Source organism: Lolium perenne, chromosome 6 (assembly GCF_019359855.2).
Source record: "Lolium perenne isolate Kyuss_39 chromosome 6, Kyuss_2.0, whole genome shotgun sequence".
Lineage (NCBI taxonomy): Eukaryota > Viridiplantae > Streptophyta > Magnoliopsida > Poales > Poaceae > Lolium > Lolium perenne.
In genome coordinates, this window is record NC_067249.2 from 232,919,650 (window position 1) to 232,943,441 (window position 23,792).

The following is a 23,792-nucleotide window of genomic DNA, read 5'->3' on the forward strand; positions in this document are numbered from 1 at the left end:
TAACACTTTCATGCCTTACACATGAAATAGACACAAAAGGCAATCATACTTCATACATGACATCCTTGAAACGTCAGGTGTTATTTTTATCACTACATACGTGGTCTTGTATTTATAATGAAATGCTATGTTGAAGTATCACGATTTTAAATCCACAAATAGGACTAATTTATGGCTTGCTAATCTCCATTCGGCTGATCTTATCAACTCCATCATCTGAGGTTTTCGGTGGGGTTCAAAAGAAAGACAAAGGAAAACATACTGGGTTTCGTGGGAACCTATGACACGCAGGGCCGGCCCTGAGGGGGGGCAGGCGGGGCGGCCGCCCCGGGCCCCCGAGACCGAGGGGGCCCCATGTAGGTGCTGTTAAGTAGCGGGGAGCGAGGAGAAATCTTGTGGCAGCAGCGGCACCATTGGAGAAGGACCGGACGGGAGCGTCATTTCCTCGCGTATTGCTGGGGAAGACGACGGACGAAGCGTTATGATCAGTGGGCTGGGACCGTGGGCCTTTTTCTGCTGTATTTAGAATGGGTCTTTTCTCCGTTTGTTAGCAAATACACAACGATTAAGCTGTCTCTAGGTTCACGTCGTGCCTGGATGAGGAGGGCCTTTTCATTTGTCAGTTAGACCATGTGTCCAAGTTGAATTCTTTAGAGCATCTCCTGCCGCGTCCCCCAAAGCGTCCCCCAAAGGGATTTGGGGCGCGCCGGACAGAAAATGCGTTCCAGCCGCGTCCCCCAAAGCCCTTTTTTGTCCGGCGCGCCCCCATTCGGTGTCCGGCGCCCCGAGCCCGTCCCCGTCCCACAGGGGACGCACCGGGCATGCCGGACACAACGAAATGAGAGGCGGGGAGTGGTGGGGCCGACCCGTCAGCGGCACAGAAGGCTAAAACCCCGTCGCCTACCTTTGGTCAAGCGACGTTAATGGCGTCCCTGTTTTCCCAGGCGACGCAGGGACGCGTCTCGTCGTGCATGGCCGCGTGGCAGTTCCCGGGAAGCGGAACCGTTGCATTGGCAACCACGTCGACGACGCGGCAACCGCCGGAATGGAGTCGGGACTCCTCGGAAGAGCAACCGCTGCACTTTTCGACTTCTGCGCCGCCGTCCCGCGCTCAATATAAAGACCCGTACGTCGGCGCTTTTGGATCTTCACCGGCCGCATCCGACACCTCCAACGACGATGAGCTACATCTCCGAGCTCCCGTCCGACACCTCCAACGAGGGAAAGCCTGCTGGATGGCGCCATTGGTGGGACAAAGCTCCGACGCCCAGCAGCGACGACGATTCCCTCCCGCCACTTGACAGCGCGGAGGAATGGCTGGGCGTGGAGGAGGACGCGGAGGAACAAGGGTCAGAGGAGGCGGCGGTGGCCCGTGCGAAGGCGGAAGCGGACGCGAAGGCCAATACCGCCAAGGCCAAGGCGCAGACGGCGAGCACCGGCGACGATGAGGAGGACTCCGACGCGTCGGCCGACACCACCTCTTCGGAAGAGGTGACGAGCAGGAAGCGCCACCGTGATGACGACGACGAGGCAGGGCCATCATCGAAGAAGAAGAAGTAGTAGTTTAAAATAATTTATATGTAATTTAATTATGTTTTTCGAAGTTTTATATGTATTTTGTTTATGTTGAACCGATTTAAATATTAGTAAAGAGTTTTATTCTATCTATTTAAATTTTGGGGGCGGCGTTTGGGGGACGCGACTAGGGAGCGACGTCCCCCAAACTCGGCACCAACGAAATACGTCCCCCAAACGCTCAATCCGGCGCCCTTTGGGGGACGCTTTGGGGGACGCGGCTGGAGATGCTCTTAGCCATGATCGCCATGTGTGGCTCTAAAAAACCCGTTGATGTTAATTTATGTACATTTGGCTTTTGATTATTATAAAACGAGCGAGTTATCTTTAAAAAAAGCTAACAAAGCAGCATATGTTCACCATATTTTCCACCATAAAAGGTAACAAGTTGCCATATTTTTTTTAATTTCGCTCTGATTTCTTTGAAGCGGAGCTCCCAAATTCCGCATTGCATGATTAGAGAGAGCTAGAGCGACAAACAAATCAAACAGTACACGATGCAATGTCCATCCGTGGTAGCGGCAGATGGCAATCCGACAACAATGATAAGGCATGCTCTGAACTCAAAAGTTTATTTGCGGATCTAACTACAACCTACATTCTTTGGAAAAAAAGCTAGAGACGAGTCATGACTGGCCCTAATGCACCCACGACGCAAGCAAGGAGGCTAAGTCATCGAGCGGGGACCACACCAGGCCAGCTGGCCAATGTGATGGCTAGATTTGCATACAACTTTGATAGTAATATTGCTATTTATACATTTTAAGTGTTTATTGGTAATAATTTTAAATATGAACATATTAATTATTATTTTCTTGTTTGCAATAAGAGGGCCTAAAATTCCAGTTTCGCCCCGGGCCCCAAAAATCTCAGGACCGGCCCTGATGACACGACCAAAACATGATGGCGGTATGGGTTTTAGAGACATGGAGCAATTTAATTTGGCTCTTTTGGTCCGTCAAGCTGGGCGGCTCCTTACTAGTCCCAACACATTGAGCAAGCGTGTACTTAAATCTATATATTATCTGGGTACAAACTTGTTGCAGGCCGAGCTGGGACCTGACCGTCGAAAATTTGGAGAGCCATAATTGAGGGGCACAAAGTGCTTGAGCTGGGTTTGATCAGAAGAATTGGCAGTGGGCAGAATACTAGGATTTGGAGGGACAACTGATTACCAAGGGATTCCGTCAAGAATGACCACCGACATTTGTCTCTGAGCTTATTGAACAAACAACCCGACCATGGAATATGCAGGTACTTGAAACACATTTCTTACCTATGCATGTGGAGATTATCCACTCAATTCCTTTGGGCACTGTTCCTCATGAGTATATGTGGGCTTGGCATTTTGAGAAAATGGTTTTTTCAGTTCGATCTGCTTACTAGATGTTGGTGAAAACGAAAACAGACAGAAAGGCATGGGTCGATGGCGCATATTGCATTAATCTCTACCAACAGAAACCACTTTGTTGAGACGCTGATACATGCTCCTACGCTCTTTGTTATGAACCTATCAACTCGTGGTGGCACTCACTTCACCAGTGCAATATGGCGAGAAGCACCTGGGAAGTGCTACATGAGGAACTAGTGGAGCACCTTCTGGCCAATAATTTTGGGTTTGCTAAGGAATGGCTTTCTTTATGGAGTCATTGTGACATGAAGGTTTTGTCTGCGCCAGTGTTATGTTGTGGGCTATATGGACGGCAACACGGAACTATATACATGCGCAGATCTTCCAGAGCCCTCTCAGAGGCGGAGCCAGGAATTTATCGAAACCTGGGGCCGCCGCAAGGCCACTAAATTTTTTGTCCGACATATACAAGCATCCTATGGATCAAATCATGTTTTCGCAAAAGTTTTAATGCAGAAATATAGATACAATACATTACGCGTTTAAAACACAGTTAATTGTTCACAAGTTCACAATACATTCGAATATTAGCACGGTCATAACACATTCAAATGCAGATATGCGCTAATATTATAAATGATAGGAATTAGCATGAAGTAACAAAACTGAAGATAAGTGAACAACATAGAAGATCTCAAATTTGATTATCAAGATATAGAATTTACAAGTTTGCATAATTTGAAATACCACTATTAAGGGATTTATTCTTCTCGGATTTTTAACATGATCATGCGACAGAAATCACACCACAATGTAGATCTTTTAAAATTACAAATTTAGCTATTTGAATCACCCAAAATAGAGTTAGTATGAATTTTCTACAATTTTTACAAGTTGAAAAACATTTGACCAAAGTTGGTAGATGTGGCTACTTTCTACTGGGGAGGAAGAAGTTGTTCGTCCGCTCAACACTGAACCTCGAAACAGGGTCCAGACAACGATGATTTCGAGCGATATTCTCAACAGAATCGAGTGAAAGCTGGGGACTTAAGGCTGAAGCTGCTCTCTGTTTACTGGAACTGAAACTGAGAACTGCACTATGTTTTTAAATCATTTGGGCACCCAATCAAGCTCAGAAAACTTTGTAAATTTTACACAGGCGAGATATAACTATTTTTGACCTACTGTAAAAATTCCAGCCCAATCAGAGTTGATTTAAATGGGTATAAAATTAGGGAACAGTATAGCTGTTGCGCGGGATGCCCGTCGTCTCCATCGCCTGAAGGATCTGCAACTGCAGTCCCGCCTCCCGGAATTGGGTCTCCGTCCTCCATGAGCTGCCGTCGTCGTCCTTCAGTGCTGGGCGAGGTTGAGGATTGGAGGAATCGTCGAATCTGGGCAGCCGCCGGCCGGACGGGAGGGGGTTTCAGTCTTTCAGAGGCATGCTAGGTTGGGGACCAGGGAACATGACAGAGTCGCCCCTGCCTGCCTCGTATTTTTCCAGGACGAACTCGTTCTCAACTGCGACGCACACCGCATAGCCTAAGCCCATGGCCTCAAGGCCGAGAAGCAAACATGCCCCATCAAGCCACCGATTGTGCCCCTGATATCAGATGCGTTTTTCTCTCTATAATCGATTTCGTCCAGGAGACCAGCAGCACCGAAGCCCGGGCACACGCCCGGGCTGCAGGGGCGCTGCGTCCGCCTATGAGCCCTCTCACTATCTTGCAGCAGACTTGAACATTCCAAAAAGATGTCGCTTGTTGTGGCATTATAGCATGCACGGATTTTCACCTAGCCATGGAATTTTATATTGCGCTATATCTATTATAATATAAGAAATCCAAGATTCATCATCACTTTTTGCCAACCACGGGATGATAGAGTCAACAATCTTCAACAATTTATATTAAACCTTTTTATATTTTTATTACTTATTTTATAACTAAACACATATTTTCTTTACTCACACAATATTCTGCATACAATCTTACATAGTATGTTGATCAATATTAGGTTTAAGTACAACAAATATTAATTAAGTATAATGTTTTTTATGTCTTTTAAGTTTAATGTTCTTTACATTTCTAATGCGTACAATTGTGAGCTAAATTACTCATAAATCTATCTATTTATGTGAATAGCTTCAGAATCTAACTGAATAAAATGAATCAGACAAAAATTATGACCCTCCAGGTTATATTTGGTTTATCCAATATAATTGGTTATATGTATTCTTTCTTGAATATCTTGTTGAAGGAATGTGGCTGAAGTGTAGGATTGTGAATAATATCTAGATATAACTTGCGAGAGTGCGTCTCACTATTGCTAAAAGTACTACTTTTGTTGGATTAAAATAATAGTCACCCAATCACCTTTATCTCAGGTTCGAGATAAAGGTTTTGCATGAACCCATGCATGTGGAAATGTAAGTCTATTGGTACGATTTAGGAAAAATCGAATACCGGATTGAAATGTTGATGAAGGATCGAAGTCAAGCTACTTTTCAATATTTACGGTAGTCATTTCGAACGGCCATCATATATACTAGTTATGCTTACTATATGCAGTTGTTCATTTATTTTCAGCTAGCCATGCAGTTTTATATTGTGTGGCGTGTTAGAATATTTACACGCTAAGTTGGATCTAACACTATAGCTAAGTGAAATTGGCCAACTCATTTCATAATATGAATTAAGTTGAACAATGTAGCTTTGATTCCTTGTTCTCCATTTAGTTTGGTCGTCCGGATGTATGTTGTTAGGGATTGGTATTCAGTTTCGGCAGCGTCCTTCTTGCAATGTGAGAAGGAGATGCAGCATAGCCATCAAAAAAGGAGGAAATCATCCCGAGGTTGGCCGCACCTCGAGTAGGACGTGGCGGTTAGGTGTCGTTAACAGTGGTTGCGAGCGGTTGCATTGGAAGAGGAGCAGCTATGGTGGTGGTGGAGGGGATCAACAACGGGCGAATGTGACAATGGGATAGCGGTGTTCGCGGTGGGCACATGGAACAGACGCAAAAGGCTGGCATACATGATCTCCTTGGAGTTGGGTGTTAATTTGGTCACTACCATACAAGGGCCTTGTATTCCTAACAGAATACAGATCGTATTATCAAGGCATTGGTTTTCAAAAAAAATCCATAAATGTGGCTGTAGTTTAGTGGTGAGAATTCCACGTTGTGGCCGTGGAGACCTGGGCTCGAATCCCAGCAGCCACAAATTTTAATATTTTGTTTTTGTTATTTCAGGCGAAAACTTAATGCTTTAGGGCTTTGATCCTCTTCTCTAGAATAAAAAAGTTTCCATTTTATCTGGGCTGAAGCCCACGTAGTAGCAGAGTATCCAGTATCTTTTTTCTTTTTTTTTGCGAATCGAATATTCAGTTATCTCAATGGAAAATGATGCAATGCCCCCGGGGGATCGGCCTCCTCCATCCCCCACTTTCCTGGCTTGACGCGTGTCCCGAGCATGGTGAAAAAAAAACTCAGTCTTATCCTCTGTGCCTGATACGTCTCCAACGTATTCATAATTTCTGATGTTCCATGCTTGTTTTATGACAATACTTACATGTTTTGCTTGCACTTTATAATGTTTTTATGCGTTTTCTGGAACTAACCTATTAACAAGATGCCACAGTGCCAGTTCCTGTTTTCTGCTGTTTTTGGTTCCAGAAAGGCTGTTCGGGCAATATTCTCGGAATTCGACGAAACGAAGACCAAACATCATAATTCACCGAGACGGACCAGGACACCGAAGGGGAGTCAGAGGGGAGGCCTGGGGGCCCCACACCATAGGGCCGCGCGGGCCAGCCCCTGGCCGCGCCGGCCTATGGGGAGGGCACCCTGTTGCCCCTCCTGCGCCGCCTCTTCGCCTATATAAGCCCTTTCGACCTAAAAACTCGATACCAATTGACGAAACTCCAGAAAGACTCCAGGGGCGCCGCCGCCATCGCGAAACTCCAATTCGGGGGACAGAAGTCTCTGTTCCGGCACCCTGCCGGGACGGGGAAGTGCCCCCGGAAGCCATCTCCATCAAAGCCATCGCCTCCATCATGCTCCGTGAGTAGTTCCCCCATGGACTACGGGTTCTAGCAGTAGCTAGTTGGTACTCTCTATCCCATGTACTTCAATACAATGATCTCATGAGCTGCCTTACATGATTGAGATCCATCTGATGTAATCGGTGTTGTGTTTGTTGGGATCCGATGGATGATACATTATGATTAATCTATCTATAAAGTTTGTGAAGTTATTGTTGCTGCAATCTTGTTATGCTTAATGCTTGTCACTAGGGCCCGAGTGGCATGATCTTAGATTTAAGCTCTATAATTATTGCTTAGATTGTATCTACAAGTTGTATGCACATGTCACTGTCCGGAACCAAAGGCCCCGAAGTGACAGAAATCGGGACAACCGGAGGGGAAGGCGGTGATGTGAGGATCACATGTTTTCACGGAGTGTTAATGCTTTGCTCCGGTGCTCTATTAAAAGGAGTACCTTAATATCCAGTAGATTCCCTTAGGGCCCGGCTGCCACCGGCTGGTAGGACAAAAGATGTTGTGCAAGTTTCTCATTGCGAGCACGTACGACTATATATGGAAAACATGCCTACATGATTAATGAATTGATGTTCTGTCTTAATGCTTTGAATCCTATCAATTGCCCAACTGTAATTTGTTCACCCAACACTTGTCATTTGTTATTGGAGAGTTACCCCTAGTGTAGATCGCTGGGAACCCCGGTCCATCTCTCATCATTATATACTCGTTCTATATATCATTGGAAGTAATATCAACTATTTTCTGGTGCCATTGCTCCTGTGTTACTATTACTGCTGCTGAGTTACTGTTACTATTGCTCTCATATTACTGTTACTTTCACATCACCCCTGTTACTAGTGCTTTTCCAGGTGCAGCTGAATTGATAACTCAGTTGTTAAGGCTTATAAGTATTCTTTACCTCCCCTTGTGTCGAATCAATAAATTTGGGTTTTACTTCCCTCGAAGACTGTCGCGATCCCCTATACTTGTGGGTTATCAAGACTGTTTTCTGGCGCCGTTGCCGGGGAGGCATAGCTCTACTCATAAGTTCACCCGGGGAGTACACTCTACCTCTCTCTCTGCTTTTATTTTATTTTATTTTGTTTTGCTTAGTTTACTTTTATCTAGTTTATTTGTGCTTAGTTTATTTCTGTCTAGTATTATTTTGCGTAGTTTACTTTTGCTTAGTTTCTTTTTGTCTTGTTTTATTTTTCTCATATACCCAAAAATCCATAAAAATTTGAAAAATCAAAAAAATTAAAAACTGCTGTTATGGGAGAACCTACAACCTACTTGGAGCTTATAGAATATTATAATAATTATAGAGATTCAAGAACTGGTAAAGTAATGAGTGCTGTGATAGAAAAATTGAACGCAATTGCTAAAATCTTGCTTAGACGCCATGATATAAACTGTTGCTCTCAACAGGATACTAAACATCTTAAATTTCAATGTGGCTTTAGTGAGGAATTTTTAATTAAGAACTATAATCGGAATAGCTATATTCATTTTGGGTTTGAAGAGGTAGAACAATTTGTCATATTTATGGGAGCTTCTGAGATCGAATCCTTCATGGTTAAAAATTATGAAACTTGTGTTGTTTGTAAGGACCTTAAAGATTATGTCTCTTCTATCCTTAATTTTTGCATAGAAAGCTACAGTGATAATCCTTATATCATTGATTATAAAGAGAGACTCATTAATGCACAAGAATGCACTCACAATTTGCAGGAACCTGTGGAAGAAGAAATTGATGAACCTGAAAGCTCATTGGATGAAAAAGAGGAGGAAATTGATGAACCTGAAAGCTCATTGGATGAAAAAGAAGAGGAGAGTGATGAACAAAAGGAGGAAGAATGGATTAGCTACCCATGCCAACCTTCTAATGAGAGTAACTCTTTATCTCTTACACTATTTGATTGTCCTCCATGCTTACCGAAAGAGGTTGAATGTTATGTTCCTGTGGATTCTCTTGAAATAGTACATATGAGTAAAACTTGTGAGAATAATGATGCTACTGTTATTTATGATAATCCATGCTACTTTGATAAATCTTATGATAATGCTTTGTTTGTGCCTGATGTCGAAATGCATGGTACTAAAGAATTTTGCGTAGCAAATGTTTATGATAAAGCTCTTGATGATGGTCCTATGTTACTTGATAATATTAATTGTACTACTAATGAAAATGGGATTGGAGAATTCTTGACTTTATCTATGAGTCCCATATCTCTTGAGATTGATCAATCATCATGTTATATTATTGATAAAAGTGTGTTTGAGAGTTTTAATCCCACTATTTTTGAACTTGATAAAAATTATATGTCTATGGATCATGAAAAGAATGCTTTATGTGATAGTTATATTGTTGAGTTTATTCATGAAGCTACTGAAAATTATTATGAGAGAGGAAAATATGGTTGTAGAAATTTGCATGGTACTAAAACACCTCTCTATATGCTTAAAATTTTGAAGTTACTCTTGTTTTACCTTCTTATGCTTGCCACCTTGCTCTTCATGAACTTGTTTATTTACAAGATTTTTATGCATAGGAAGCATGTTAGGCTTAAATGTGTTTTGAATTTGCTTTTTGATGCTCTCTTTTGCTTCAACTCCTATTTCTTGCGAGTGCATCATTAAAACTGCTGAGCCCATCTTAATGGCTATAAAGAAAGAACTTCTTGGGAGATAACCCATGTGTTTATTTTGCTACTGTTTTGTTGTGTTTTGGAAGTTGTTACTACTGTAGCAACCTCTCCTTATCTTTATTTTATTGCAATGTTGTGCCAAGTGAAGCCTCTAATCGAAGGTTGATACTAGATTTGGATTTCTGCGCAGAAACAGATTTCTATCTGTCACGAATCTGGGCTGTTTTCTCTGTAGGTAACTCAGAAAAATATGCCAATTTACGTGCGTGTTCCTCAGATATGTACGCAACTTTCATTAGTTTTGAGTTTTCTGATTTGAGCAACGGAAGTACCTTTTTTAAATTCATCTTTACTGGCTGTTCTGTTTTGGCAGATTCTGTCTCTGTTTTTTTGCATTGTCTCTTGTGGACTTTAAGCAAGGCTTTCTAGACGTGGAGAGCTGTTGCTAATTTTTTATTGAGTTCTTGCAATTTGTCACTATAGGACCAAGGTGGATTCAAGTTTTTTTGAGTACTAACCCCTCTAATGAAGTTTATGAGAAGTTTGGTGTGAAGGAAGTTTTCAAGGGTCAAGAGAGGAGGATGATATATGATCAAGAAGAGTGAAAAGACTAAGCTTGGGGATGCCCCCGGTGGTTCACCCCTGCATATTTCAAGAAGACTCAAGCGTCTAAGCTTGGGGATGCCCAAGGCATCCCCTTCTTCATCAACTTATCAGGTTTCTTCTATTGAAACTATATTTTGATTCGGTCACATCATATGTGTTTTACTTGGAGCGTCTGTGTGCTTTTATTTTTGTTTTTGTTTGAATAAGATCGGATCCTAGCAATCCTTGTATGGGAGAGAGACACGCTCCGCTTTTTCATATGAACACTTGTTCTTCGTCTTACTTTTAATGTTCAATGATAAAAGTTGGAAGCTACAATACTTATGGTTATTTGGTTGGAAACAGAAAATCCCTCATAATGTCTTGGATAATTTGACACTTGGCAATTGTTTTGAGCTCTCAAGTAGATTATGATTAAGTTTTTTCATGTAGTTTAAACCTATTAGTGGAGAACTACCGTAGAGCTTGTTGAAATTGGTTTGCATGATTGTTCTCTCTTAAGGTCTAGATATTTTCTGGTAAAAGTGTTTGAGCAACAAGGAAGACAGTGTAGAGTATTATAATGATTGCAATATGTTCTTATGTAAGTTTTGCTGTACCGGTTTATACTTGTGTTTGCTTCAAACAACCTTGCTAGCCTAAGCCTTGTACTGAGAGGGAATGCTTCTCGTGCATCCAAAACCTTGAGCCAAAAACTATGCCATTTGTGTCCACCATACCTGCCTACTACATGGTATTTCTCCACCATTCCAAAGTAAATTGCTTGAGTGCTACCTTTAAACAATTCAAAATTTATCACCTCTGATTTGTGTCAATGTTTTATAGCTCATGAGGAAGTATGTGGTGTTTATCTTTCAATCTTGTTGGGCAACTTTCACCAATGGACTAGTGGCTTCATCCGCTTATCCAATAATTTTGCAAAAAGAGCCGGCAATGGGATTCCCAGTCCCAAATTAATTAACCAAAATAGACACTCCTCCATGGTATGTGATTGTTGGACGGCACCCGAAGGATTCGGTTAGCCATGGCTTGAGAAAGCAAAGGTGGGGAGGAGTGTCATCATAATAAAACTAAAATAAAAAGGCACTCCTTCATGGTATGAGATTGTTGGTAGGCACCCGAGGATTCGGTTAGCCATGGTTTGTGAAAGAAAGGTTGGAAGGAGTGCCACCCAAAAATAAAATAAAATGGGAGCCGCTTTTTGAAGGTTTGTCTGGCAAGGGGGTTAGAGTGCCCGCTACCATTCGTTGACAACAACAAACACCTCTCAAAACTGTACTTTTATGCTCTCTTTATGTTTTCAAAACCAAAGCTCTAGCACAAATATAGCAATCGATGCTTCCCTCTGCGAAGGGCCTTTCTTTTACTTTATGTTGAGTCAGTTTACCTACTTCCTTCCATCTTAGAAGCAAACACTTGTGTCAACTGTGCATTGATTCTTACATACTTGCTTATCTGCATTCATCATATTACTTTATGTTGACAATTATCCATGAGATATGCATGTTGAAAGTTGAAAGCAACCGCTGAAACTTATATCTTCCTTTGTGTTGCTTCGATGCCTTTACTTTGAATTTATTGCTTTATGAGTTAACTCTTGTGCAAGACTTTTCATGCTTGTCTTGAAAGTACTATTCATGAAAAGTTTTGCTATATGTTATCTATTTGTTAGCAACTATAGATTATTGCCTTGAGTCACTTCATTCATTTCATATGCTTTGTAATAGTATGATCAAGGTTATGTAAGTAGCATGTCACTACAGAAATTATTCTTTTTATCGTTTACCTACTCGAGGACGAGTAGGAACTAAGCTTGGGGGTGCTGATACGTCTCCAACGTATCCATAATTTCTGATGTTCCATGCTTGTTTTATGACAATACTTACATGTTTTGCTTGCACTTTATAATGGTTTTATGTGTTTTCCAGAACTAACCTATTAACAAGATGCCACAGTGCCAGTTCCTGTTTTCTGCTGTTTTTGGTTCCAGAAAGGCTGTTCGGGCAATATTCTCGGAATTCGACGAAACGAAGACCAAACATCATAATTCACCGAGACGGACCAGGACACTGAAGGGGAGTCAGAGGGGAGGCCTGGGGGCCCCACACCATAGGGCCGCGCGGGCCAGCCCCTGGCCGCGCCGGCCTATGGGGAGGGCACCCTGTTGCCCCTCCTGCGCCGCCTCTTCGCCTATATAAGCCCTTTCGACCTAAAAACTCGATACCAATTGACGAAACTCCAGAAAGACTCCAGGGGCGCTGCCGCCATCGCGAAACTCCAATTCGGGGGACAGAAGTCTCTGTTCCGGCACCCTGCCGGGATGGGGAAGTGCCCCCGGAAGCCATCTCCATCAACGCCATTGCCTCCATCATGCTCCGTGAGTAGTTCCCCCATGGACTACGGGTTCTAGCAGTAGCTAGTTGGTACTCTCTATCCCATGTACTTCAATACAATGATCTCATGAGCTGCCTTACATGATTGGGATCCATCTGATGTAATCGGTGTTGTGTTTGTTGGGATCCGATGGATGATACATTATGATTAGTCTATCTATAAAGTTTGTGAAGTTATTGTTGCTGCAATCTTGTTATGCTTAATGCTTGTCACTAGGGCCCGAGTGGCATGATCTTAGATTTAAGCTCTATAATTATTGCTTGGATTGTATCTACAAGTTGTATGCGCATGTCACTGTCCGGAACCAAAGGCCCCGAAGTGACAGAAATCGGGACAACCGGAGGGGAAGGCGGTGATGTGAGGATCACATGTTTTCACGGAGTGTTAATGCTTTGCTCCGGTGCTCTATTAAAAGGAGTACCTTAATATCCAATAGATTCCCTTGAGTCCCGGCTGCCACCGGCTGGTAGGACAAAAGATGTTGTGCAAGTTTCTCATTGCGAGCACGTACGACTATATATGGAAAACATGCCTACATGATTAATGAATTGATGTTCTGTCTTAATGCTTTGAATCCTATCAATTGCCCAACTGTAATTTGTTCACCCAACACTTGTCATTTGTTATTGGAGAGTTACCACTAGTGTAGATCGCTGGGAACCCCGGTCCATCTCTCATCATTATATACTCGTTCTATATGTCATTGGAAGTAGTATCAACTATTTTCTGGTGCCATTGCTCCTGTGTTACTATTATCGCTGAGTTCTTTGTTACTATTGCTCTCATATTACTGTTACTTTCACATCACCCCTGTTACTAGTGATTTTCCAGGTGCAGCTGAATTGACAACTCAGTTGTTAAGGCTTATAAGTATTCTTTACCTCCCCTTGTGTCGAATCAATAAATTTGGGTTTTACTTCCCTCGAGGACTGCCGCGATCCCCTATACTTGTGGGTTATCAGTGCCCAACCTCCACGCGCTGCTGCCTCTCAGCCGCTCGCCGGCCGCCTCCTGAGCCACGCGCCGCCGCCTTCCGGCCGCTCGCCGACGCTGCCTCCCGTTCCACGCGCCGCCACCTCCCAGCTGCTCGCCGGCGCCGCCTCCCGTGCCACGCGCCGCCGCCTTCCAGCCGCTCGCCGGCGCCGCCTCAGCTGCTCGTCAGAGCCTCCTCTTAAGCCGCGCGCTGCAGGATCCCAGTGGCTTGATCCCAGTGAGGCGGTCGACCTGCAGCATGCCGGCAGCGAGCGTGAGGGTCTCCGCCTCGTAGGTGTTGGCGGCGCAACGGCGACGGGCTGGGCCGGCGGCACCAACGGGACGGGATGAGATGGCGGCGAGCGTAGACCTCATTTCGTCCTCAAGTGCGGCGACCTCGCCACGAGTTTCTCCACCCATCCTTGCCATGGCCTGTCCGAAGCCGCCTCCATCTCGCGCTCCTTTGCTTTGTTAGGAGTTTTGCTGTCTTAGGCCTGCAGCGTTGCTACCTGCAGAGGCCGATTTTGCTATTTAAGGTGTCCGGCATTGCTACCGGTGGAGGGTAGATTTTTGCTATGGGCAGAGGCCTACTTTTGCTACCCTAGGCATAGGATGTTGCTACTAGAGGCTTCTGACGTTGCTGTCCTAGGCGGACGGAGTTGCTGCAACCTCGGGCGGCGCTGTTGCCAGATGCAGGCGAGGTCTTCGTTGATGTTTTAGAGGATTTGCAACATGTGAAAAAAATTGCTACAATTTATTTGCGGTTTTGCTACATCTGCGTAATATGTTTGCTACGTGATCTCCGGCGAGGTCTCCGGCGAGCCCAGCTTTTTTATTTTCTTTTCTGGACGAACCGTTTTTTGCTTCAGTCATTTGCTGCCGGGGGTGGTTTTTGCTGCCGGAAATGTTTTTTTGCTACATGCAAATCTAACCATTAAAATGGTTGATCCGACGGCTTGGGACCCGGGGGCTGGGGAATCAGATCCCCCGGGGGACGCCCAGCAGTTTCCTATCTCAATCTGGGATTCAGGGCGTACCGGCTTATGGACCAGCCCAGCCAGGCCACTCTACACATTGTGTTGCAGCAGCACATACAGAGCGATCCCTCAATCAAAAAAGAAAACAGAGAAACAATGAAGGACCGCACTACACGGCGGCGCCGCATGGAGACCCTGTCCGTGCGACGGTTTTGGATGGGCCCACCCACGTGAATCGGTCGAGCGCGCGCGGGGAGGACGCAAGAAAGCGTGAGGCTTCACCGCATCTCCACCGATAGCTGTACTACCGGCCCCACCACGCCTTGATATTTCTAACCAACAAATCATGTGGACCCTACCATGATCCATCCAGGCCAGACAAAACCACGTGAGACTCTCTTCTTCCTCAAGCTTTTCTAGAACCTGCAGCACTTTCGTGACTCCCATTAGTCCATCTTCTTCTTCCTCACGTTTCCTCCAAAACCAAAACAGAAACAAGATCTGGGAAAGAGAAGAAGAACACAGGAGATAAGAGAAGAACACAGATCCCTGCCAGATGACCTGACCACTTGTCCAGAGGGATAAACTAGCAGATTTCAAACGAAATTTGCAGATCTAAGCACAGGTATGATCTAGAAAAACACCATCTCCCCATAAAAATTTGCCTGATAGATTCTTGTTGATCACCATGTAGATTCTTGTTGATCAAAACACAGATTTTAGTTCATCCATCAGGACAAAAACCAAAAGAACCCCTGTCATGTTCCTAAAACCAACAGAATTTGCATGATAGATTCTTGTTGATCACCATGTAAACCAACAAAAACTACCATGTTCCTAAAAAATACTTATGGTATACACTTGCCTGGTAGATTCTAGTTGATCACCATGTCCATCATACTATGAAGTATTTTTGAAGCCAGATGCACTTGCCTGCTAGGTTTCTAAAACCAGAAAGTACCACATGCTAACCAGAAAGAAGAAAACACATAACTACACAGCCAGCATCCAAATTGCTTCAGTCTGCACCCATCTTGCTTCACTCTACATTGGTGACTTTTCCTTGCTTCACTGTGCATTCCAAAAACAAGAAGTAGCTGATACGTCTCCGACGTATCGATAATTTCTTATGTTCCATGCCACATTATTGATGATATCTACATGTTTTATGCACACTTTATGTCATATTCGTGCATTTTCTGGAACTAACCTATTAACAAGATGCCGAAGTGCCAGTTGCTGTTTTCTGCTGTTTTTGGTTTCAGAAATCCTAGTAAAGAAATATTCTCGGAATTGGACGAAATCAACGCCCAGGGTCCTATTTTGCCACGAAGCTTCCAGAAGACCGAAGAGGAGACGAAGTGGGGCCACGAGGTGGCCACACCCTAGGGCGGCGCGGCCCAAGCCCTGGCCGCGCCGACCTGTAGTGTGGGCCCCTCGTGTGGCCCCCTGACCTGCCCTTCCGCCTACAAATAGCCTTCATCGCGAAACCCCCAGTACCAAGAGCCACGATACGGAAAACCTTCCAGAGACGCTCCCGCCGCCAATCCCATCTCGGGGGATTCAGGAGATCGCCTCCGGCACCCTGCCGGAGAGGGGAATCATCTCCCGGAGGACTCTACGCCACCATGGTCGCCTCCGGAGTGATGTGTGAGTAGTCTACCCCTGGACTATGGGTCCATAGCAGTAGCTAGATGGTTGTCTTCTCCTCATTGTGCTTAATTGTCGGGTCTTGTGAGCTGCCGAGCATGATCAAGATCATCTATCTGTAATTCTATATGTTGCGTTTGTTGGGATCCGATGAATAGAGAATACTATGTTATGTTGATTATCAATTCATGTCTATGTGTTGTTTATGATCTTGCATGCTCTCCGTTATTAGTAGATGCTCTGGCCAAGTTGATGCTAGTAACTCCAAGAGGGAGTATTTATGCTCGATAGTGGGTTCATGTCTCCGTGAATCTGGAGGAGTGACAAGAACCTCTAAGGTTATGGATGTGCTGTTGCCACTAGGGATAAAACATTGGTGCTATGTTCGAGGATGTAGTTACTGATTACATTACGCGCAATACTTAATGCAATTGTCTGTTGTTAGCAACTTAATACTGGAGGGGGTTCGGATGATAACCTGAAGGTGGACTTTTTAGGCATAGATGCATGCTGGATAGCGGTCTATGTACTTTGTCGTAATGCCCAATTAAATCTCACAATACTCATCATAATATGTATGTGCATGGTCATGCCCTCTTTATTTGTCAATTGCCCAACTGTAATTTGTTCACCCAACATGCTGTTTATCTTATGGGAGAGACACCTCTAGTGAACTGTGGACCCCGGTCCAATTCTCTATACTGAAATACAATCTCTTTGCAATCTTTGTTCTACTGTTCTCTACAAACAATCATCATCCACACTATACATCTAATCCTTTGTTACAGCAAGCCGATGAGATTGACAACCTCGCTGTTTCGTTGGGGCAAAGTACTTGGTTTGTGTTGTGCAGGTTCCACGTTGGCGCCGGAATCCCTGGTGTTGCGCCGCACTACATCTCGCCGCCATCAACCTTCAACGTGCTTCTTGACTCCTACTGGTTCGATAAACCTTGGTTTCTAACTGAGGGAAACTTACTGCTGTACGCATCACACCTTCCACTTGGGGTTCCCAACGGTTGCGTGTTGTACGCGTGTCAAGCTAAATTTCTGGCGCCGTTGCCGGGGAGATCAAGACACGCTGCAAGGGGAGTCTCCACATCCCAATCTCTTTACTTTGTTTTTGTCTTGCTTAGTTTTATTTACTACTTTGTTTGCTGCACTAAATCAAAATACAAAAAAATTAGTTGCTAGTTTTACTTTATTTGCTATCTTGTCTGCTATATCAAAAACACAAAAAAATTAGTTACTTGCATTTACTTTATCTAGTTTGCTTTATTTACTGTTGCTAAAATGGGTACTCCTGAAAATACTAAGTTGTGTGACTTCACAACCACAAATAATAATGATTTCTTATGCACACCTATTGCTCCACCTGCTACTACAGCAGAATTCTTTGAAATTAAACCTGCTTTACTGAATCTTGTTATGCGAGAGCAATTTTCTGGTGTTAGCTCTGATGATGTTGCTGCCCACCTTAATAATTTTGTTGAATTGTGTGAAATGCAAAAATATAAAGATGTAGATGGTGACATTATAAAATTAAAATTGTTCCCTTTCTCATTAAGAGGAAGAGCTAAAGATTGGTTGCTATCTCTGCCTAAGAATAGTATTGATTCATGGACTAAATGCAAGGATGCTTTTATTGGTAGATATTATCCCCCTGCTAAAATTATATCTTTGAGGAGTAGCATAATGAATTTTAAACAATTAGATACTGAACATGTTGCACAAGCATGGGAAAGAATGAAATCTTTGGTTAAAAATTGCCCAACCCATGGACTGACTACTTGGATGATCATCCAAACCTTTTATGCAGGACTGAATTTTTCTTCGCGGAACCTATTGGATTCAGCTGCTGGAGGTACCTTTATGTCCATCACTCTTGGTGAAGCAACAAAGCTTCTTGATAATATGATGATCAACTACTCTGAATGGCACACGGAAAGAGCTCCACAAGGTAAGAAGGTAAATTCTGTCGAAGAAACCTCTTCCTTGAGTGATAAGATTGATGCTATTATGTCTATGCTTGTGAATGATAGGACTAATGTTGATCCTAATAATGTTCCGTTAGCTTCATTGGTTGCACAAGAAGAACATGTTGATGTGAACTTCATTAAAAATAATAATTTCAACAACAATGCTTACCGGAACAATTCTAGTAACAACTATAGGCCATATCCTTATAATAATGGCAACGGCTATGGTAATTCTTATGGGAATTCTTACAACAATAATAGGAATTCACCCCTGGACTTGAAGCCATGCTTAAAGAATTTATTAGTACACAAACTGCTTTCAACAAATCTGTTGAAGAAAAGCTTGGGAAAATTAATATACTTGCTTCTAAAGTCGATAGTCTTGCTGCTGATGTTGATCTTTTGAAATCGAAAGTTATGCCTCATGAGAATCTTAATAATAAAATTGTTACTATAGCAAATGCCATCCAAGTTAGAATTAATGAGAATATAAGATTGATGGCCGAATTGCGTGCTAGGTGGGAAAGAGAAGAAAATGAAAAAGAAGATAATATAGCTAAAGTTTGGACTATTACCACCACTAATAATGCTAATGCTACACAAGTTGCTGCACCTCCTACTACTAATAATAAAAGAATTGGTGTTAGCAATGTTTCCCCTTCTAATGCAAAGCGCGAGAAATTGCCTGAAACTGCTAAAACTGCTGAAACTGCCTGTAATAAAACTGCTGAATTTTTTTCCAACATTGGGGATGATGATCCCATTGCTTTAGATTATAATGGTTTGAATTTTGATGATTGCCACATCTCTGAAGTTATAAAGTTCTTACAAAAACTTGCTAAGAGTTCTAACGCTAGTGCTATAAATTTGGCTTTCACGCAACATATTATAAATGCTCTCATAAAAGCTAGAGAAGAGAAACTAGAGCGCGAAGCCTCTATTCCTAGAAAGCTAGAGGATGGTTGGGAGCCCATCATTAAGATGAAGGTTAAAGATTTTGATTGTAATGCTTTATGTGATCTTGGTGCAAGTATTTCTGTTATGCCTAAGAAAATCTATAATATGCTTGACTTGCCACCGTTGAAAAATTGTTATTTGGATGTTAATCTTGCTGATCATTCTACAAAGAAACCTTTGGGGAAAGTTGATAATGTTTGCATTACCGTTAACAATAACCTTGTCCCCGTTGATTTTGTTGTCTTGGATATTGAATGCAATGCATCTTGTCCCATTATATTGGGAAGACCTTTTCTTCGAACTGTTGGTGCTATCGTTGATATGAAGGAAGGTAATATTAAATATCAATTTACTCTCAAGAAAGGTATGGAACACTTCCCTAGAAAGAGAATGAAGTTACCTTTTGATTCTATTATTAGAACAAATTATGATGTTGACACTTCGTCTCTTGATAATACTTGATAAACACTTTCTGCGCCTAGCTGAAAGGCGTTAAAGAAAAGCGCTTATGGGAGACAACCCATGTGTTTTTACTACAGTATTTTGTTTTTATTTTGTGTCTTGGAAGTTGTTTACTACTGTAGCAACCTCTCGTTATCTTAGTTTAGTGTTTTGTTGTGCCAAGTAAAGTCGTTGATAGAAAAGTTCATACTAGATTTGGATTACTGCGCAGAAACAGATTTCTTTGCTGTCACGAATCTGGGCAAAATTCTCTGTAGGTAACTCAGAAAATTATGCCAATTTACGTGAGTTATCCTCAGATATGTACGCAACTTTCATTCAATTTGAGCATTTTCATTTGAGCAAGTCTGGTGCCTCGATAAAATTCGTCAATACGAACTGTTCTGTTTTTGACAGATTCTGCCTTTTATTTCGAATTGCCAGTTTTGTTATGTTCGATGGATATTTCGATTCCATTGACTTTCAGTAGCTTTGTGCAATGTCCAGAAGTGTTAAGAATGATTATGTCACCTCTGAACATGTATATTTTGATTGTGCACTAACCCTCTAATGAGTTGTTCTAAGTTTGGTGTGGAGGAAGTTTTCAAGGATCAAGAGAGGGAGATGATACAACATGATCAAGGAGAGTGAAAGCTCTAAGCTTGGGGATGCCCCGGTGGTTCACCCCTGCATATATCAAGAAGACTCAAGCGTCTAAGCTTGGGGATGCCCAAGGCATCCCCTTCTTCATCGACAACATTATCAGGTTCCTCCCCTGAAACTATATTTTTATTCCATCACATCTTATGTGCTTTTCTTGGAGCGTCGGTTTGTTTTTGTTTTTGTTTTGTTTGAATAAAATGGATCCTAGCATTCACTTTGTGGGAGAGAGACACGCTCCACTGTAGCATATGGACAAGTATGTCCTTAGGCTCTACTCATAATATTCATGGCGAAGTTTCTTCTTCGTTAAATTGTTATATGGTTGGAATTGGAAAATGATACATGTAGTAATTGCTATAATGTCTTGGATAATGAGATACTTGGCAATTGTTGTGCTCATGTTTAAGCTCTTGCATCATATACTTTGCACCCATTAATGAAGAAATACATAGAGCATGCTAAAATTTGGTTTGCATATTTGGTCTCTCTAAGGTCTAGATAATTTCTAGTATTGAGTTTGAACAACAAGGAAGACGGTGTAGAGTCTTATAATGTTTTCATTATGTCTTTTATGTGAGTTTTGCTGCACCGGTTCATCCTTGTGTTTGTTTCAAATAGCCTTGCTAGCCTAAACCTTGTATCGAGAGGGAATACTTCTCATGCATCCAAAATACTTGAGCCAACCACTATGCCATTTGTGTCCACCATACCTACCTACTACATGGTATTTCTCCGCCATTCCAAAGTAAATTGCTTGAGTGCTACCTTTAAATTTCTATCCTCCACCTTTACAATATATAGCTCATGGGACAAATAGCTTAAAAACTATTGTGGTATTGAATATGTACTTATGCACTTTATCTCTTATTAAGTTGCTCGTTGTGCGATAACCATGTTCACTGGGGACGCCATCAACTACTCTTTGTTGAATATCATGTGAGTTGCTATGCATGTTCGTCTTGTCTGAAGTAAGAGCGATCTACCACCTTATGGTTAGAGCATGCATATTGTTAGAGAAGAACATTGGGCCGCTAACTAAAGCCATGATCCATGGTGGAAGTTTCAGTTTTGGACAATATCCTCAATCTCATATGAGAAAATTAATTGTTGTTATATGCTTATGCATTAAAGAGGAGTCCATTATCTGTTGTCTATGTTGTCCCGGTATGGATGTCTAAGTTGAGAATAATCAATAGCGAGAAATCCGATGCGAGCTTTCTCCTTAGACCTTTGTACAGGCGGCATAGATGTACCCCTTTGTGACACTTAGTTAAAATATGTGCATTGCGATGATCCCGGTAGTCCAAGCTAATTAGGACAAGGTGCGGGCACTATTAGTATACTATGCATGAGGCTTGCAACTTGTAAGATATAATTTACATGATACATATGCTTTATTACTACCGTTGACAAAATTGTTTCTTGTTTTCAAAATCAAAGCTCTAGCACAAATATAGCAATCGATGCTTTCCTCTTTGAAGGACCATTCTTCTACTTTTATTGTTGAGTCAGTTCACCTATCTCTTTCCACCTCAAGAAGCAAACACTTGTGTGAACTGTGCATTGATTCCTACATACTTGCATATTACACTTGTTATATTACTCTATGTTGACAATATCCATGAGATATACATGTTACAAGTTGAAAGCAACCGCTGAAACTTAATCTTCCTTTGTGTTGCTTCAATGCTTTTACTATGAATTATTGCTTTATGAGTTAACTCTTATGCAAGACTTATTGATGTTTGTCTTGAAGTACTATTCATGAAAAGTCTTTGCTATATGATTCACTTGTTTACTCATGTCATATACATTGTTTTGATCGCTGCATTCACTACATATGCTTTACAAATAGTATGATCAAGGTTATGATGGCATGTCACTCCAGAAATTATCTTTGTTTATCGTTTACCTGCTCGGGAAGAGCAGGAACTAAGCTTGGGGATGCTGATACGTCTCCGACGTATCGATAATTTCTTATGTTCCATGCCACATTATTGATGATATCTACATGTTTTATGCACACTTTATGTCATATTCATGCATTTTCTGGAACTAACCTATTAACAAGATGCCGAAGTGCCAGTTGCTGTTTTCTGCTGTTTTTGGTTTCAGAAATCCTAGTAAAGAAATATTCTCGGAATTGGATGAAATCAACGCCCAGGGTCCTATTTTGCAACGAAGCTTCCAGAAGACCGAAGAGGAGACAAAGTGGGGCCACGAGGTGGCCACACCCTAGGGCGGCGCGGCCCAAGCCCTGGCCACGCCGACCTGTAGTGTGGGCCCCTCGTGTGGCCTCCTGACCTGCCCTTCTGCCTACAAATAGCCTTCGTCGCGAAACCCCCAGTACCGAGAGCCACGATACGGAAAACCTTCCAGAGACGCCACCGCCGCCAATCCCATCTCGGGGGATTCAGGAGATCGCCTCCGGCACCCTGCCGGAGAGGGGAATCATCTCCCGGAGGACTCTACGCCGCCATGGTCGCCTCCGGAGTGATGTGTGAGTAGTCTACCCCTGGACTATGGGTCCATAGCAGTAGCTAGATGGTTGTCTTCTCCTCATTGTGCTTAATTGTCGGGTCTTGTGAGCTGCCGAACATGATCAAGATCATCTATCTGTAATTCTATATGTTGCATTTGTTGGGATCCGATGAATAGAGAATACTATGTTATGTTGATTATCAACTCATGTCTATGTGATGTTTATGATCTTGCATGCTCTCCGTTATTAGTAGATGCTCTGGCCAAGTTGATGCTAGTAACTCCAAGAGGGAGTATTTATGCTCGATAGTGGGTTCATGTCTCTGTGAATCTGGAGGAGTGACAAGAACCTCTAAGGTTATGGATGTGCTGTTGCCACTAGGGATAAAACATTGGTGCTATGTTCGAGGATGTAGTTACTGATTACATTACGCGCAATACTTAATGCAATTGTCTGTTGTTAGCAACTTAATACTGGAGGGGGTTCGGATGATAACCTGAAGGTGGACTTTTTAGGCATAGATGCATGCTGGATAGCGGTCTATGTACTTTGTCGTAATGCCCAATTAAATCTCACAATACTCATCATAATATGTATGTGCATGGTCATGCCCTCTTTATTTGTCAATTGCCCAACTGTAATTTGTTCACCCAACATGCTGTTTATCTTATGGGAGAGACACCTCTAGTGAACAGCGGACCCCGGTCCAATTCTCTATACTGAAATACAATCTACTGCAATATTGTTCTACTGTTCTCTGCAAACAATCATCATCCACACTATACATCTAATCCTTTGTTACAGCAAGCCGGTGAGATTGACAACCTCGCTGTTTCGTTGGGGCAAAGTACTTGGTTTGTGTTGTGCAGGTTCCACGTTGGCGCCGGAATCCCTGGTGTTGCGCCGCACTACATCTCGCCGCCATCAACCTTCAACGTGCTTCTTGACTCCTACTGGTTCAATAAACCCTGGTTTCTAACTGAGGGAAACTTACTGCTGTACGCATCACACCTTCCACTTGGGGTTCCCAACGGTCGCATGCTGTACGCGTGTCAGTA

At 42.7% G+C, this 23,792-nt stretch overlaps 1 non-coding gene across 1 annotated transcript; it reads left to right on the top strand.

Annotated features, from left to right (window-relative positions):
* Window positions 1–6,073: 6,073 nt before the first annotated feature.
* On the top strand, window positions 6,074–6,145 carry TRNAH-GUG (transfer RNA histidin (anticodon GUG)). The gene has a single exon. It is a non-coding gene; the product is annotated as a tRNA-His (tRNA).
* Window positions 6,146–23,792: the final 17,647 nt, after the last annotated feature.